Source organism: Schistocerca gregaria, chromosome 8, assembly GCF_023897955.1.
Source record: "Schistocerca gregaria isolate iqSchGreg1 chromosome 8, iqSchGreg1.2, whole genome shotgun sequence".
Lineage (NCBI taxonomy): Eukaryota > Metazoa > Arthropoda > Insecta > Orthoptera > Acrididae > Schistocerca > Schistocerca gregaria.
The window spans coordinates 22,525,590-22,543,668 of NC_064927.1; the positions used below are offsets into that span (position 1 = coordinate 22,525,590).

General features: G+C 47.8%; 8 non-coding genes across 8 annotated transcripts; all 8 read right to left on the reverse strand.

Annotated features, from left to right (window-relative positions):
• Window positions 1–712: 712 nt before the first annotated feature.
• Window positions 713–785, reverse strand: Trnak-cuu (transfer RNA lysine (anticodon CUU)). Its single transcript has one exon. It is a non-coding gene; the product is annotated as a tRNA-Lys (tRNA).
• Window positions 786–2,234: 1,449 nt separating this feature from the next.
• On the reverse strand, window positions 2,235–2,307 carry Trnak-cuu (transfer RNA lysine (anticodon CUU)). Its single transcript has one exon. It is a non-coding gene; the product is annotated as a tRNA-Lys (tRNA).
• Window positions 2,308–3,771: 1,464 nt separating this feature from the next.
• Trnak-cuu (transfer RNA lysine (anticodon CUU)) lies at window positions 3,772–3,844 on the reverse strand. Its single transcript has one exon. It is a non-coding gene; the product is annotated as a tRNA-Lys (tRNA).
• Window positions 3,845–5,293: 1,449 nt separating this feature from the next.
• On the reverse strand, window positions 5,294–5,366 carry Trnak-cuu (transfer RNA lysine (anticodon CUU)). Its single transcript has one exon. It is a non-coding gene; the product is annotated as a tRNA-Lys (tRNA).
• A 1,461-nt stretch (window positions 5,367–6,827) lies between these two features.
• Window positions 6,828–6,900, reverse strand: Trnak-cuu (transfer RNA lysine (anticodon CUU)). Its single transcript has one exon. It is a non-coding gene; the product is annotated as a tRNA-Lys (tRNA).
• A 1,467-nt stretch (window positions 6,901–8,367) lies between these two features.
• Trnak-cuu (transfer RNA lysine (anticodon CUU)) lies at window positions 8,368–8,440 on the reverse strand. Its single transcript has one exon. It is a non-coding gene; the product is annotated as a tRNA-Lys (tRNA).
• A 2,941-nt stretch (window positions 8,441–11,381) lies between these two features.
• Trnak-cuu (transfer RNA lysine (anticodon CUU)) lies at window positions 11,382–11,454 on the reverse strand. Its single transcript has one exon. It is a non-coding gene; the product is annotated as a tRNA-Lys (tRNA).
• Window positions 11,455–12,903: 1,449 nt separating this feature from the next.
• Trnak-cuu (transfer RNA lysine (anticodon CUU)) lies at window positions 12,904–12,976 on the reverse strand. The gene has a single exon. It is a non-coding gene; the product is annotated as a tRNA-Lys (tRNA).
• Window positions 12,977–18,079: the final 5,103 nt, after the last annotated feature.

The following is an 18,079-nucleotide window of genomic DNA, read 5'->3' on the forward strand; positions in this document are numbered from 1 at the left end:
TGCCACGATGGCCATTTGCTACTTCTGCAGAAGCGGCGGCGGCGGCGACGGCGACGACGACGACGACGACGACAACGACCGCGAGAGGCTCTGACATATGTGAGAAATACATCTATAAAATGTAATTCAGACTGCCTCGTCCCACCTTATGCTGTACCGCTTTGGCAAAGGCTTTATCTGCGCCATTCGCCTTAATTACATCTGAGAGTAATTCTTAATAAAAGGCATGTCGCTAATTGTTCGTCATCACAGATACTGTTTGCTATACGGCCACGACGCGCAACTGATTTCCAAAATTCGACTTCTTCCTTTGAGGATGGATCTCACGATCCTTGGTTAAATAGTCCACTGCTCTACCACTGAGCTAAAGAGGCGCGGCCTAGCGGTACTTTTGAGTACTTCGTCCTTACGGTCGTCTGGATCATCAGACTTCAGCTGACAACACTTCATATTACCGACTAATATTTGCAGCTATGGCGACCCATTACTGCTTGGCTACACATCTGACACTTAACCGATGTCCTCTCCAAACAACAACACTTGCATTTCAGAACATGTCTTTCACACATGTCTACAAAATCACCTTCACCTTCAAATACAGTTTCCTTGCGACTGACAGAGACGTAGGCAAAGTTTAAAGTTGCTATTTCCATTACATCACGTTAATCAGAAAAACGGTAATTTACATCTGCAGCGGAACAAAATTCCGTTCCGCCCAGCGTGGGGCTCGAACCCTCGACCCTAAGATTAAGAGTCTCATGCTCTACCAACTGAGCTAGCCGGGCTGCTTCGGTGAATACTTGCCGGGCAGCACGTCACACAGTACTAGTTTGGGTTGGGTGGTCCCATACAGAATCTCTCCATGCTGCCTAATGTTTTCCTAACGTCACACTCGTCACGTACTTCACTTTTATTTCATAATCATTTCTGAGAGGTAAAGGAATTGCATGACAACCTGCAGAGCTAGTGGCGTCAAAATTAACACTCATACTTGATGTGACTCAAAAGGCGAACGAGATACTTTCCGACGTTGTTTTAGATGTGCAACTGCTAGTGGAAACTCGCGGTGACGGCACTCTGCCGACCATTTCGCTAGTTAACACCGGTCTTGTAGTGTGTGTTTCAAGCTCAAGAGCATCTCCAAGCAGAAAATGGTCAACAGCAACATTCAGACTGTTTCGTACTGCTCAAATGCTACATTAAAACGGTATGTTTCTTATTCAGAAATGATAAAACACGAGCGTGACAGCATTCGAACCTGTAATCTTCAGATCCGAAGTCCGACGCCTTACCCATTAGGCCACACAGTCACTGACGACCAATTGCAACTTGTATATGACTTATCTCGAAACGCTCACACCCCTGATAATTTGTGTTTTCGTTCTACACAGCCGCTGCCCTTGCTCTTTCCCACCCATTCGTTACATTCAACCTCTTACGTGACCGACCAAATATAGACTGGGAAACAAGACCACACACTTTGTGCATACGGAATCGAAGGCAGGGCGTGCCTCGCCGCATGTGCCACGATGGCCATTTGCTACTTCTGCAGAAGCGGCGGCGGCGACGACGACGACGACGACGACGACGACGACGACGACCGCGAGAGGCTCTGACATATGTGAGAAATACATCTATAAAATGTAATTCAGACTGCCTTGTCCCACCTTATGCTGTACCGCTTTGGCAAAGGCTTTATCAGCTCCATTCGCCTTAATCACATATGAGAGTAATTCTTAATAAAAGGCATGTCGCTAATTGTTCGTCATCACAGATACTGTTTGCTATACGGCCACGACGCGCAACTGATTTCCAAAATTCGACTTCTTCCTTTGAGGATGGAACTCACGACCCTTGGTTTACTAGTCCAGTGCTCTACCACTGAGCTAAAGGGGGGCGTCCTAGCGTTACTTTTGCGAACTTCGTCCTTACGGTCGTCTGGATCATCAGACTTCAGCTGACAACACTTCATATTATTGACTAATATTTGCAGCTATGGCGACCCATTACTGCTTGGCTACACATCTGACACGTAACCGATGTTCTCTCCAAACAACAACACTTGCATTTCAGAACATGTCTTTCACACATGTCTACAAAATCACCTTCACCTTCAAATACAGTTTCCTTGCGACTGACAGAGACGTAGGCAAAGTTTAAAGTTGCTATTTCCATTACATCACGTTAATCAGAAAAACGGTAATTTACATCTGCAGCGGAACAAAATTCCGTTCCGCCCAGCGTGGGGCTCGAACCCACGACCCTGAGATAAAGAGTCTCATGCTCTACCGACTGAGCTAGCCGGGCTGCTTCGATGAATACTTGCCGGGCAGCACGTCACACAGTACTCGTTTCGGTTGGGTGGTCCCATACAGAATCTCTCCATGCTGCCTAATGTTTTCCTAACGTCACACTCGTCACGTACTTCACTTTTATTTCATAATCATTTCTGAGAGGTAAAGGAATTGCATGACAACCTGCAGAGCTAGTGGCGTCAAAATTAACACTTATACTTGATGTGACTCAAAAGGCGAACGAGTTACTTTCCGACGTTGTTTTAGATGTGCAAGTGCCAGTGGAAACTCGCGGTGACGGCACTCTGCCGACCATTTCGCTAGTTAACACCGGTCTTGTAGTGTGTGTTTCAAGCTCAAGAGCATCTCCAAGCAGAAAATGGTCAACAGCAACATTCAGACGATTTCGTACTGCTCAAATGCTACATTAAAACGGTATGTTTATTATTCAGAAATGATAAAACACGAGCGTGACAGCATTCGAACCTGTAATCTTCAGATCCGAAGTCCGACGCCTTATCCATTTGGCCACACAGTCACTGACGACCAAGTGCACCTTGTATATGACTCATCTCGAAACGGTCACACCCCTGAAAATTTGTGTTTTCGTTCTACACAGCCGCTGCCCTTGCTCTTTCGCACCCATTCGTTACATTCAACCTCTTACGTGACCGACCAAATATAGACTGGGAAACAAGACCACACACTTTGTGCATACGGAATCGAAGGCAGGGCGTGCCTCGCCGCATTTGCCACGATGGCCATTTGCTACTTCTGCAGAAGCGGCGGCGGCGACGACGACGACGACGACGACGACGACGACGACGACGACGACGACGACGACCGCGAGAGGCTCTGACATATGTGAGAAATACATCTATAAAATGTAATTCAGACTGCCTCGTCCCACCTTATGCTGTACCGCTTTGGCAAAGGCTTTATCTGCGCCATTCGCCTTAATCACATCTGAGAGTAATTCTTAATAAAAGGCATGTCGCTAATTGTTCGTCATCACAGATACTGTTTGCTATACGGCCACGACGCGCAACTGATTTCCAAAATTCGACTTATTCCTTTGAGGATGGAACTCACGACCATTGGTTTACTAGTCCAGTGCTCTACCACTGAGCTAAAGGGGCGCGTCCTAGCGGTACTTTTGCGTACTTCGTCCTTACGGTCGTCTGGATCATCAGACATCAGCTGACAACACTTCATATTACTGACTAATATTTGCAGCTATGGCGACCCATTACTGCTTGGCTACACATCTGACACGTAACCGATGTCCTCTCCAAACAACAACACTTGCATTTCAGAACATGTCTTTCACACATGTCTACAAAATCACCTTCACCTTCAAATACAGTTTCCTTGCGACTGACAGAGACGTAGGCAAAGTTTAAAGTTGCTATTTCCATTACATCACGTTAATCAGAAAAACGGTAATTTACATCTGCAGCGGAACAGAATTCCGTTCCGCCCAGCGTGGGGCTCGAACCCACAACCCTGAGATTAAGAGTCTCATGCTCTACCGACTGAGCTAGCCGGGCTGCTTCGGTGAATACTTGCCGGGCAGCACGTCACACAGTACTCGTTTGGGTTGGGTGGTCCCATACAGAATCTCTCCATGCTGCCTAATGTTTTCCTAACGTCACACTCGTCACGTACTTCACTTTTATTTCATAATCATTTCTGAGAGTTAAAGGAATTGCATGAAAACCTGCAGAGCTAGTGGCGTCAAAATTAACACTTATACTTGATGTGACTCAAATGGCGAACGAGTTGCTTTCCGACGTTGTTTTAGATGTGCAAGTGCCAGTGGAAACTCGCGGTGACGGCACTCAGCCGACCATTTCGCTAGTTGACACCGGTCTTGTAGTGTGTGTTTCAAGCTCAAGAGCATCTCCAAGCAGAAAATGGTCAACAGCAACATTCAGACGGTTTCGTACTGCTCAAATGCTACATTAAAACGGTATGTTTCTTATTCAGAAATGATAAAACACGAGCGTGACAGCATTCGAACCTGTAATCTTCAGATCCGAAGTCCGACGCCTTGTCCATGAGGCCACACAGTCACTGACGACCAAGTGCAACTTGTATATGACTCATCTCGAAACGCTCACACCCCTGATAATTTGTATTTTCGTTCTACTCAGCCGCTGCCCTTGCTCTTTCCCACCCATTCGTTACATTCAACCTCTTACGTGAGCGACCAAATATAGACTGGGAAACAAGACCACACACTTTGTGCATACGGAATCGAAGGCAGGGCGTGCCTCGCCGCATTTGCCACGATGGCCATTTGCTACTTTTGCAGAAGCGGCGGCGGCGACTACGACGTCGACGACGACGACGACGACGACGACCGCGAGAGGCTCTGACATATGTGAGAAATACATCTATAAAATGTAATTCAGACTGCCTCGTCCCACCTTATGCTGTACCGCTTTGGCAAAGGCTTTAACTGCTCCATTCGCCTTAATCACATATGAGAGTAATTCTTAATAAAAGGCATGTCGCTAATTGTTCGTCATCACAGATACTGTTTGCTATACGGCCACGACGCGCAACTGATTTCCAAAATTCGACTTCTTCCTTTGAGGATGGAACTCACGACCCTTGGTTTTATAGTCCACTGCTCTACCACTGAGCTAAAGAGGCGCGGCCTAGCGGTACTTTTGAGTACTTCGTCCTTACGGTCGTCTGGATCATCAGACTTCAGCTGACAACACTTCATATTACCGACTAATATTTGCAGCTATGGCGACACATTACTGCTTGGCTACACATCTGACACTTAACCGATGTCCTCTCCAAACAACAACACTTGCATTTCAGAACATGTATTTCACACATGTCTACAAAATCACCTTCACTTTCAAATACAGTTTCCTTGCGACTGACAGAGACGTAGGCAAAGTTTAAAGTTGCTATTTCCAATACATCACGTTAATCAGAAAAACAGTAATTTACATCTGCAGCGGAACAAAATTCCGTTCCGCCCAGCGTGGTGCTCGAACCCACGACGCTGAGATTAAGAGTCTCATGCTCTACCGACTGAGCTAACCGGGCTGCTTCGGTGAATACTTGCCGGGTAGCACGTCACACAGTACTCGTTTGGGTTGGGTGGTCCCATACAGAATCTCTCCATGCTGCCTAATGTTTTCCTAACGTCACACTCGTCACGTACTTCACTTTTATTTCATAATCATTTCTGAGAGGTAAATGAATTGCACGACAACCTGCAGAGCTAGTGGCGTCAAAATTAACACTCACACTTGATGTGACTCAAAAGGCGAACGAGTTACTTTCCGACGTTGTTTTAGATGTGCAAGTGCCAGTGGAAACTCGCGGTGACGGCACTCTGCCGACCATTTCGCTAGTTAACACCGGTCTTGTAGTGTGTGTTTCAAGCTCAAGAGCATCTCCAAGCAGAAAATGGTCAACAGCAACATTCAGACGGTTTCGTACTGCTCAAATGCTACATTAAAACGGTATGTTTCTTATTCAGAACTGATAAAACACGAGCGTGACAGCATTCGAACCTGCAATCTTCAGATCCGAAGTCCAACGCCTTATCCATTGGGCCACACAGTGACTGACGACCAAGTGCGCCTTGTATATGACTCATCTCGAAACGCTCACACCCCTGATAATTTGTGTTTTCGTTCTACACAGCCGCTGCCCTTGCTCTTTCCCACCCATTCGTTACATCCAACCTCTTACGTGACCGACCAAATATAGACTGGGAAACAAGACCACACACTTTGTGCATACGGAATCGAAGGCAGGGCGTGCCTCGCCGCATTTGCAACGATGACCATTTGCTACTTCTGCAGAAGCGGCGGCGGCGACGACGACGACGACGACGACGACGACGACGACGACGACGACGACGACCGCGAGAGGCTCTGACATATGTGAGAAATACATCTATAAAATGTAATTCAGACTGCCTCGTCCCACCTTATGCTGTACCGCTTTGGCAAAGGCTTTATCTGCGCCATTCGCCTTAATCACATCTGATAGTAATTCTTAATAAAAGGCATGTCGCTAATTGTTCGTCATCACAGATACTGTTTGCTATACGGCCACGACGCGCAACTGATTTCCAAAATTCGACTTCTACCTTTGGGGATGGAACTCACTACCCTTGATTTACTAGTCCAGTGCTCTACCACTGAGCTAAAGGGGCGCGTCCTAGCGGTACTTTTGCGTACTTCGTCCTTACGGTCGTCTGGATCATCAGACTTCAGCTGACAACACTTCATATTACTGACTAATATTTGCAGCTATGGCGACCCATTACTGCTTGGCTACACATCTGACACGTAACCGATGTCCTCTCCAAACAACAACACTTGCATTTCAGAACATGTCTTTCACACATGTCTACAAAATCACCTTCACCTTCAAATACAGTTTCCTTGCGACTGACAGAGACGTAGGCAAAGTTTAAAGTTGCTATTTCCATTACATCACGTTAATCAGAAAAACGTTAATTTACATCTGCAGCGGAACAGAATTCCGTTCCGCCCAGCGTGGGGCTCGAACCCACAACCCAGATATTAAGAGTCTAATACTCTACCGACTGAGCTAGCCGGGCTGCTTCGGTGAATACTTGCCGGGCAGCACGTCACACAGTACTCGTTTGGGTTGGGTGGTCCCATACAGAATCTCTCCATGCTGCCTAATGTTTTCCTAACGTCACACTCGTCACGTACTTCACTTTTATTTCATAATCATTTCTGAGAGTTAAAGGAATTGCATGAAAACCTGCAGAGCTAGTGGCGTCGAAATTAACACTTATACTTGATGTGACTCAAAAGGCGAACGAGTTGCTTTCCGACGTTGTTTTAGATGTGCAAGTGCCAGTGGAAACTCGTGGTGACGGCACTCAGCCGACCATTTCGCTAGTTAACACCGGTCTTGTAGTGTGTGTTTCAAGCTCAAGAGCATCTCCAAGCAGAAAATGGTCAACAGCAACATTCAGACGGTTTCGTACTGCTCAAATGCTACATTAAAACGGTATGTTTCTTATTCAGAAGTGATAAAACACGAGCGTGACAGCATTCGAACCTGTAATCTTCAGATCCGAAGTCCGACGCCTTATCCATTTGGCCACACAGTCACTGACGACCAAGTGCGCCTTGTATATGACTCATCTCGAAACGCTCACACCCCTGATAATTTGTGTTTTCGTTCTACACAGCAGCTGCCCTTGCTCTTTCCCACCCATTCGTTACATCCAACCTCTTACGTGACCGACCAAATATAGACTGGGAAACAAGACCACACGCTTTGTGCATACGGAATCGAAGGCAGGGCGTGCCTCGCCGCATTTGCAACGATGACCATTTGCCACTTCTGCAGAAGCGGCGGCGGCGGCGGCGGCGACGTCGACGACGACGACGACGACGACGACGACGACGACGACGACCGCGAGAGGCTCTGACATATGTGAGAAATACATCTATAAAATGTAATTCAGACTGCCTCGTCCCACCTTATGCTGTACCGCTTTGGCAAAGGCTTTATCTGCGCCATTCGCCTTAATCACATCTGAGAGTAATTCTTAATAAAAGGCATGTCGCTAATTGTTCGTCATCACAGATACTGTTTGCTATACGGCCACGACGCGCAACTGATTTCCAAAATTCGACTTCTACCTTTGAGAATGGAACTCACGACCCTTGATTTACTAGTCCAGTGCTCTACCACTGAGCTAAAGGGGCGCGTCGTAGCGGTACTTTTGCGTACTTCGTCCTTACGGTCGTCTGGATCATCAGACTTCAGCTGACAACACTTCATATTACCGACTAATATTTGCAGCTATGGCGACCCATTACTGCTTGGCTACACATCTGACACGTAACCGATGTCCTCTCCAAACAACAACACTTGCATTTCAGAACATGTCTTTCACACATGTCTACAAAATCACCTTCACCTTCAAATACAGTTTCCTTGCGACTGACAGAGACGTAGGCAAAGTTTAAAGTTGCTATTTCCATTACATCACGTTAATCAGAAAAACGGTAAATTACATCTGCAGCGGAACAAAATTCCGTTCCGCCCAGCGTGGGGCTCCAACCCACGACCCTGAGATTAAGAGTCTCATGCTCTGCCGACTGAGCTAGCCGGGCTACTTCGGTGAATACTTGCCGGCCAGCACGTCACACAGTACTCGTTTGGGTTGGGTGGTCCCATACAGAATCTCTCCATGCTGCCTAATATTTTCCTAACGTCACACTCGTCACGTACTTCACTTTTATTTCATAATCATTTCTGAGAGGTAAAGGAATTGCATGACAACCTGCAGAGCTAGTGGCGTCAAAATTAACACTTATACTTGATGTGACTCAAAAGGCGAACGAGTTACTTTCCGACGTTGTTTTAGATGTGCAAGTGCCAGTGGAAACTCGCGGTGACGGCACTCTGCCGACCATTTCGCTAGTTAACACCGGTCTTGTAGTGTGTGTTTCAAGCTCAAGAGCATCTCCAAGCAGAAAATGGTCAACAGCAACATTCAGACGGTTTCGTACTGCTCAAATGCTACATTAAAACGGTATGTTTCTTATTCAGAAATGATAAAACACGAGCGTGACAGCATTCGAACCTGTAATCCTCAGATCTGAAGTCCGACGCCTTATCCATTAGGCCACACAGTCACTGACGAAAAAGTGCAACTTGTATATGACTTATCTCGAAACGCTCACACCCCTGTTAATTTGTGTTTTCGTTCTACACAGCCGATGCCCTTGCTCTTTCCCACCCATTCGTTACATTCAACCTCTTACGTGACCGACCAAATATAGACTGGGAAACAAGACCACACACTTTGTGCATACGGAATCGAAGGCAGGGCGTGCCTCGCCGCATTTGCCACGATGGCCATTTGCTACTTCTGCAGAAGCGGCGGCGGCGACGACGACGACGACGACCGCGAGAGGCTCTGGCATATGTGAGAAATACATCTATGAAATGTAATTCAGACTGCCTCGTCCCACCTTATGCTGTACCGCTTTGGCAAAGGCTTTATCTGCGCCATTCGCCTTAATCACATCTGAGAGTAATTCTTAATGAAAGGCATGTCGCTAATTGTTCGTCATCACAGATACTGTTTGCTATACGGCCACGACGCGCAACTGATTTCCAAAATTCGACTTCTTCCTTTGAGGATGGAACTCACGATCCTTGGTTAAATAGTCCACTGCTCTACCACTGAGCTAAAGAGGCGCGGCCTAGCGGTACTTTTGAGTACTTCGTCCTTACGGTCGTCTGGATCATCAGACCTCAGCTGACAACACTTCACATTACCGACTAATATTTGCAGCTATGGCGACCCATTACTGCTTGGCTACACATCTGACACTTAACCGATGTCCTCTCCAAACAACAACACTTGCATTTCAGAACATGTCTTTCACACATGTCTACAAAATCACCTTCACCTTCAAATACAGTTTCCTTGCGACTGACAGAGACGTAGGCAAAGTTTAAAGTTGCTATTTCCATTACATCACGTTAATCAGAAAAACAGTAATTTACATCTGCAGCGGAACAAAATTCCGTTCCGCCCAGCGTGGGGCTCGATCCCTCGACCCTGAGAATAAGAGTCTCATGCTCTACGAACTGCGCTAGCCGGGCTGCTTCGATTAATACTTGCCGGGCAGCACGTCACACAGTACTCGTTTGGGTTGGGTGGTCCCATACAGAATCTCTCCATGCTGCCTAATGTTTTCCTAACGTCACACTCGTCACGTACTTCACTTTTATTTCATAATCATTTCTGAGAGGTAAAGGAATTGCATGACAACCTGCAGAGCTAGTGGCGTCAAAATTAACACTCATACTTGATGTGACTCAAAAGGCGACCGAGTTACTTTCCGACGTTGTTTTAGATGTGCAAGTGCTAGTGGAAACTCGCGGTGACGCCAATCTGCCGACCATTTCGCTAGTTAACACCGGTCTTGTAGTGTGTGTTTCAAGCTCAAGAGCATCTCCAAGCAGAAAATGGTCAACAGCAACATTCAGACGGTTTCGTACTGCTCAAATGCTACATTAAAACGGTATGTTTCTTATTCAGAAATGATAAAACACGAGCGTGACAGCATTCGAACCTGTAATCCTCAGATCTGAAGTCCGACGCCTTATCCATTAGGCCACACAGTCACTGACGGCCAAGTGCAACTTGTATATGACTTATCTCGAAACGCTCACACCCCTGATAATTTGTGTTTTCGTTCTACACAGCCGCTGCCCTTGCTCTTTCCCACCCATTCGTTACATTCAACCTCTTACGTGACCGACCAAAGATAGACTGGGAAACAAGACCACACACTTTGTGCATACGGAATCGAAGGCAAGGCGTGCCTCGCCGCATTTGCCACGATGGCCATTTGCTACTTCTGCAGAAGCGGCGGCGACGACGACGACGACGACGACGACGACCGCGAGAGGCTCTGACATATGTGAGAAATACATCTATAAAATGTAATTCAGACTGCCTCGTCCCACCTTATGCTGTACCGCTTTGGCAAAGGCTTTATCTGCTAAATTCGCCTTAATCACATATGAGAGTAATTCTTAATAAAAGGCATGTCGCTAATTGTTCGTCATCACAGATACTGTTTGCTATACGGCCACGACGCGCAACTGATTTCCAAAATTCGACTTCTTCCTTTGAGGATGGAACTCACGACCCTTGGTTTACTAGTCCAGTGCTCTACCTCTGAGCTAAAGGGGCGCGTCCTAGCGTTACTTTTGCGAACTTCGTCCTTACGGTCGTCTGGATCATCAGACTTCAGCTGACAACACTTCATATTATTGACTAATATTTGCCGCTATGGCGACCCATTACTGCTTGGCTACACATCTGACACGTAACCGATGTTCTCTCCAAACAACAACACTTGCATTTCAGAACATGTCTTTCACACATGTCTACAAAATCATCTTCACCTTCAAATACAGTTTCCTTGCGACTGACAGAGACGTAGGCAAAGTTTAAAGTTGCTATTTCCATTACATCACGTTAATCAGAAAAACGGTAATTTACATCTGCAGCGGAACAAATTTCGGTTCCGCCCAGCGTAGGGCTCGAACCCACGACTATGAGATCAAGAGTCTCATGCTCTACCGACTGAGCTAGCCAGGCTGCTTCGGTGAATACTTGCCGGGCAGCACGTCACACAGTACTCGTTTGGGTTGGGTGGTCCCATACAGAATCTCTCCATGCTGCCTAATGTTTTCCTAACGTCACACTCGTCACGTACTTCACTTTTATTTCATAATCATTTCTGAGAGGTAAAGGAATTGCATGACAACCTGCAGAGCTAGTGGCGTCAAAATTAACACTTATACTTGATGTGACTCAAAAGGCGAACGAGTTACTTTCCGACGTTGTTTTACATGTGCAAGTGCCAGTGGAAACTCGCGGTGACGGCACTCTGCCGACCATTTCGCTAGTTAACACCGGTCTTGTAGTGTGTGTTTCCAGCTCAAGAGCATCTCCAAGCAGAAAATGGTCAACAGCAACATTCAGACGGTTTCGTACTGCTCAAATGCTACATTAAAACGGTATGTTTCTTATTCAGAAATGATAAAACACGAGCGTGACAGCAGTCGAACCTGTAATCTTCAGATCTGAAGTCCGACGCTTTATCCATTAGGCCACACAGTCACTGACGACCAAATGCAACTTGTATATGACTCATCTCGAAACGCTCACACCCCTGATAATTTGTGTTTTCGTTCTACACAGCCGCTGCCCTTGCTCTTTCCCACCCATTCGTTACATTCAACCTCTTACGTGACCGACCAAATATAGACTGGGAAACAAGACCACACAATTTGTGCATACGGAATCGAAGGCATGGCGTGCCTCGCCGCATTTGCAACGATGACCATTTGCTACTTCTGCAGAAGCGGCGGCGGCGACGACGACGACGACGACGACGACGACGACGACGACCGCGAGAGGCTCTGACATATGTGAGAAATACATCTATAAAATGTAATTCAGACTGCCTCGTCCCACCTTATGCTGTACCGCTTTGGCAAAGGCTTTATCTGCGCCATTCGCCTTAATCACATCTGAGAGTAATTCTTAATAAAAGGCATGTCGCTAATTGTTCGTCATCACAGATACTGTTTGCTATACGGCCACGACGCGCAACTGATTTCCAAAATTCGACTTCTTCCTTTGAGGATGGAACTCACGACCCTTGGTTTACTAGTCCAGCGCTCTACCACTGAGCTAAAGGGGCGCGTCCTAGCGGTACTTTTACGTACTTTGTCCTTACGGTCGTCTGGATCATCAGACTTCAGCTGACAACACTTCATATTACCGACTAATATTTGCAGCTATGGCGACTCATTACTGCTTGGCTACACATCTGACACGTAACCGACGTCCTCTCCAAACAACAACACCTGCATTTCAGAACATGTCTTTCACACATGTCTACATAATCACCTTCACCTTCAAATACAGTTTCCTTGCGACTGACAGAGACGTAGGCAAAGTTTAAAGTTGCTATTTCCATTACATCATGTTAATCAGAAAAACAGTAATTTACATCTGCAGCGGAGCAAAATTCCGTTCCGCCCAGCGTGGGGCTCGAACCCACGACCCTGAGATTAAGAGTCTCATGCTCTACCGACTGAGCTAGCCGGGCTGCTTCGGTGAATACTTGCCGGGCAGCACGTCACACAGTACTCGTTTGGGTTGGGTGGTCCCATACAGAATCTCTCCATGCTGCCTAATGTCACGTACTTCACTTTTATTTCATAATCATTTCTGAGAGGTAAAGGAATTGCATGACAACCTGCAGAGCTAGTGGCGTCAAAATTAACACTCATACTTGATGTGACTCAAAAGGCGAACGAGTTACTTTCCGACGTTGTTTTAGATGTGCAAGTGCTAGTGGAAACTCGCGGTGACGGCACTCTGCCGACCATTTCGCTAGTTAACACCGGTCTTGTATTGTGTTTCAAGCTCAAGAGCATCTCCAAGCAGAAAATGGTCAACAGCAACATTCAGACGGTTTCGTACTGCTCAAATGCTACATTAAAACGGTATGTTTCTTATTCAGAAATGATAAAACACGAGCGTGATAGCATTCGAACCTGTAATCTTCAGATCCGAAGTCCGACGCCTTATCCATTTTTTGTTCCTTTTCTTTTTCTTTTTTTTTTCTTTTTTTTACCTCTCGCCCTGCAGCTGCTCACGCTAACCACGGGACTTTTTTTTTTCTTTTAACTTTCTAATAAGACGCTACCCCTTTTTTTTATCTGGACAGGAAAGGAAAAACTACAAAAAAAATGTCTATTTGCCACCGCCACTTGTATTCTAGCAAAAAAATAAAATTAAATGCACCTCTTCAGGCGTTGGCACCCATCTACACCTATTCCAAAACAACTAACCTATTACTGCAAAGGTGTAGGAAAGGAAGAAAGTAGGGGGGAAGAAACATAGAGAGTAGCGATAAAAAAAATGAAATTTGTTGTGAACAGGAACTTTTTTTTATTGTATTGCATTTTTGTTTTCTTTATTTTTCTTTGTTTTTTTTTGTATGTATGTTTTTAGTTATTCATTTTTTTGTATTATGGCAGTCGTTGCACCAGAATTCTAGGAGTCGCTTGCGCCGTCTGATTGGCGGAACATCCAAACGTGTCTTCTCGAAATTTTAGTGGGGATTCCGTGTGTAGTACGTTCAGAACATCATATCGGCAAAAAAGCATCAGCATCTCATGGCTTGGACGTTCCAGCTGGAAGGCGGGTCATGAAAGGCGCTCCGTAGAAAATTGGAAAAGAACTGCTTGTATCTGGGGTTGCGAACAAGTGCACAATGTCGATCGTTAAGGTACGTCCAATAACCTAGTTCTGATTTCTCATCGGGCCCAAAAAGGTAGCGGACTGTATGACCGCGTATCCAATTCACGGCATTAGTTTTTGTTGTGGGGTAATGAATCACATCCGGGAATAGAAGCGTCAGGAAAATAATCTGAGCAGGCGGCTGTCGGGTGAGGAAAGCCAGGATACACTGCGCAAGCCTCCAGACGTCAGCAGACGGACCACATGAGAACCGATGAGCGTCCGTGTCCTCTACACCACAGTGAACACAGAGTGGTGTGTCAGCAAGGCGGATGCGGTGCAAACGAGACTGGTTGACCTGTTTGCCATTGACGGTGATATACCAGGTGGACTGAACGCTGGTGTCGAGGTAACCAGCATGCACTGCTTTCCACACACGGCGCCATATTATCTGGGGAAACTTGTGTTCAATGGGGTTGGGGGTTTGACACATTTGTAAGGTGTCATATACAGTCTTTGTCTGGAGTATACGGAGAAGGGGTAAGGAGTGCAGAATGTAACTGATTTCAAAGAAGAAGTACCGAAAGTGATAAAAGGGGGGTGGAATGTCGGATAACATGACCGGGGCTGACATGGAGACTGGTGCGTATTCACGCAAAAGCAGTCCGGTCAGGCTCGTCTTGCAGCGACGCCAGACTTTCAGTTGGGAGCTAACAAAAAGTGCGGTAACTCTGTCTGGCACATGGAATAAGCCCACTCCACCACGCTCCCGCGGGAGGGCAAGGGAGGAATATTGAACTTTAAATAACATCCCGGCACAGACAAAGGATCCCATCGCCATCAACATACGACGTGCGAGGGTAATCGGAACCGGGAACACTTGTGCCACATGGGGGATGCGTGAGGCGTGATAAACATTCACGTATTGCGCGCGCTGTATAATGTCGAGGGATCGAAGCCGGTGGTCCACAAGGCCAGCCCTGATCGTTTGTAGGAGACGTCGACCGTTGGTTGCCGCTGAGCGACGGAGGTCATTCATAAAATCAATGCCCAAACAGCGGACGCTGGTGGCCACACTTAGAGGAGCGACAGATCTTTCTGGTAGACCCTCACCAATGAGCAGAACCTTCGATTTGGAAATGTTAAGAGAACTGCCCGATGCCTCCCCATAAGTCGTCACCCAAGTCAGAGCAGCGCGAACATCGTCTTCATTGCGGAGGTAGAGGACTAGATCGTCAGCATAGGCTGTACAACAGAAGCGGTGCCCATGCAATGTCAGGCCCACCAGGCGTTGGCGAAGCCCCTGTAGGAGCGGCTCTAATGCCAAAGCATACAGTATCGTGGAAAGTGGGCATCCCTGTCGGACAGAGCGCTCGATCGCTAGAGGCGCGGTGAGGCGACCATTACAGAGTATTCTTGAAGTTGCGCCGTTCAAGAGCCGCATTACCACGGTGATTGTACGAACCGGAAAACCCATGTGTTGGAGGACCGATTTCAGAAAAGTATGGTCGACACGGTCGAAAGCTTGACGGAAGTCAAGCGATGCCAATGCGCCAGGTAAATGTCGCGAGCGCGCGAGCGCAATCATGTCCCTACAATGGCAAAGGGCCGTATGGATGTTGTTGTCACCGCCCAACGAAGTCTGATCAAGGGAGGTGACGGATCTTGCTGCCTTCTTGAGGCGTGAGGCCAACAAACGGGTGAAAATTTTCATGTCACTGTTGAGTAGAGTGATGGGCCGGTAATCACAGATCCGTGATCGCCCATTTGGCTTAGGGACCGGGATGATGACCCCATCAAGGAAGGTGGCTGGGATCATCGTTGTGGGTGACATCAATTCACGACAGATGGACGTCCAAGCAGGTAACAAAAGGTAGCTAAAATACTTCTAAAAGTCAAGGGGGAGGCCGTCAGGTCCAGGGGACTTGTTGGCAGCCCCCACCTTGATTGCATCTAGGACTTCATCAGAGGTCACTTGTTCCTGAAGTTCTTGAGCCACATCCTCTGGCATGGTGTTGACAGTCATTGCTGCCACCTCCTCAATTAAGGTCGGGGGATGAGGGACGGCAGTGAACAGTTGACGGAAATGAGAATAGAAAGCGTGACCAATGTCGCATTGCGTAGTGTGTCGTCGTCCTTCCGCATCTGTGAGATCGTGGATGAGGGTTCGACGACGACGTCGGCGTTCCCTGAGAAGGTGGTACATCGATGGCGTTTCATGAGGCATATGGTCACGGGTGCAGGATCTGACAGGAGTCCCTTCTAAGCGCCGTCGCGTGAGGGAAGTGATCTGCGCTTTAGCACGATGCACCATCATCTGACGATCAGGAGAGAAGGCCATCGAAGTGCAGTCATGAAGGACTGCATAATAAAAGTCCATGGTGCTCGCTTGCCAGGCTTTGAAGTCTTTGCCATATCCTATCAGCGCCCTGCGCAGAGCTGGTTTCGCGCATGATACCCACCACGATAAGGTGGATGCGTAGGCGGGGCGACGACGATGACAGAGGGCCCACGCATCCTCAACGATTCGTCGGCAGTCAGGGACAGTCAGGTGGGAAACGTTGAATTTCCACAAGCCGCGGCTGTGCCACACTTGTTGGCGGGCGAGGACGACATCGCAGATGTAGGCGTCATGGTCAGAGAAAGCCAGAGGCCATACTTCGGCATGTCGAGTGTCGGCAGCAAGGGAACGTGTGAGGTATATACGATCGAGACGACTAGATGAATGCGCCGTATAATATGTGAAACCTGCACGGGTGCCATGCACCTTTGTCCATGTGTCAACAAGCTGGAGTCTGTCGATGATGACGGAGAGGGCCGCACAAGGGGAATGATGCGGTAATTGATCTTCAGGCCTTTGCATGGAGTTGAAATCGCCACCGAGGACCATATCATCTAGGGGACCCTCAAACGGCGTTACCTCGTCAGGAAAGAAAGTGTGTCGATCACGACGTCGACTGGAGCCGGACGGCGCATATACATTGAGGATACGGACGCCGAACAGCGTGAGAGCCATACCCCTAGCATTAGCAAGGTACACTACATCTTCAGCAGGGAGTCCAGAACGGAGGAGGATGGCAACTCCACTACCGTTGTCAGAAGCATGGGAGATGTGTGCCACGTAGCCAGTGGGGGCATGGAAATCGGCGACAAACACTTCTTGGAGGAGGGCAATGTCGACATCAGCAGCATAGATGGTCTCACGGAACATTGCCAGTTTATGGGGGGCCCGAATGGTGGCCAGATTCATCGTCGCTATGCGGTAATGTTGGGGGCGTGCTCCCACCATTGGCACAGATGTTCCGGCAGAGATGTCTGGCTGGCGTGTAACATCTGACGTAGTCACCGTTGTCGTAATCACTGGCTGGAAGGTGGGTCAGGCACCTCCATGGGGCACTGCCTGATGGGAGGACCACCATCTCGAACTGCTCCTTCGTCGATATCATCAGCCCAGGAGACTGGAACAGACGGTGAGCGACTGTCACACTCCTCGAGGGCGAGTTGTAGCGACGCTGCTGTAGTGGGGTCCAGGGAGGCACCCTCCTTGGAATCCGTCATATTCGTGTGAGATCGTTCTTCAGATGGGACATCAGGAGCAGCCTCTCCTGTCGTCAGAACGCTCGAAGGGAGATCACTGTCGTGTATCAGCTCCACTGCCTGTGATGCCACATGAAGAAGTGTGTCGTCAGATGGCGTTTGACTCCTCTTCTTCCGTTTTCTGGGCGACCGTTGCTTTCGGAGGTGCTGTTCTGAATCAGAATGTGGATGTTCGATGTCCGAGGTCGCGCCAGTCTGAAGAAAGGCAGAGGTAGGCACCGCATTCGCGTCGATGTCCATCGAGCTCTGGAGAGTTGGTGGTGTCATAGCCGTCAGAGGAGATGGTGCCGGTGAGGCCATGGCACCACCGTCATTTCCAGTGGGGAGTGCCGGGTGGAGAAGAGGTGCTTCCTGAAGTGACGCATCG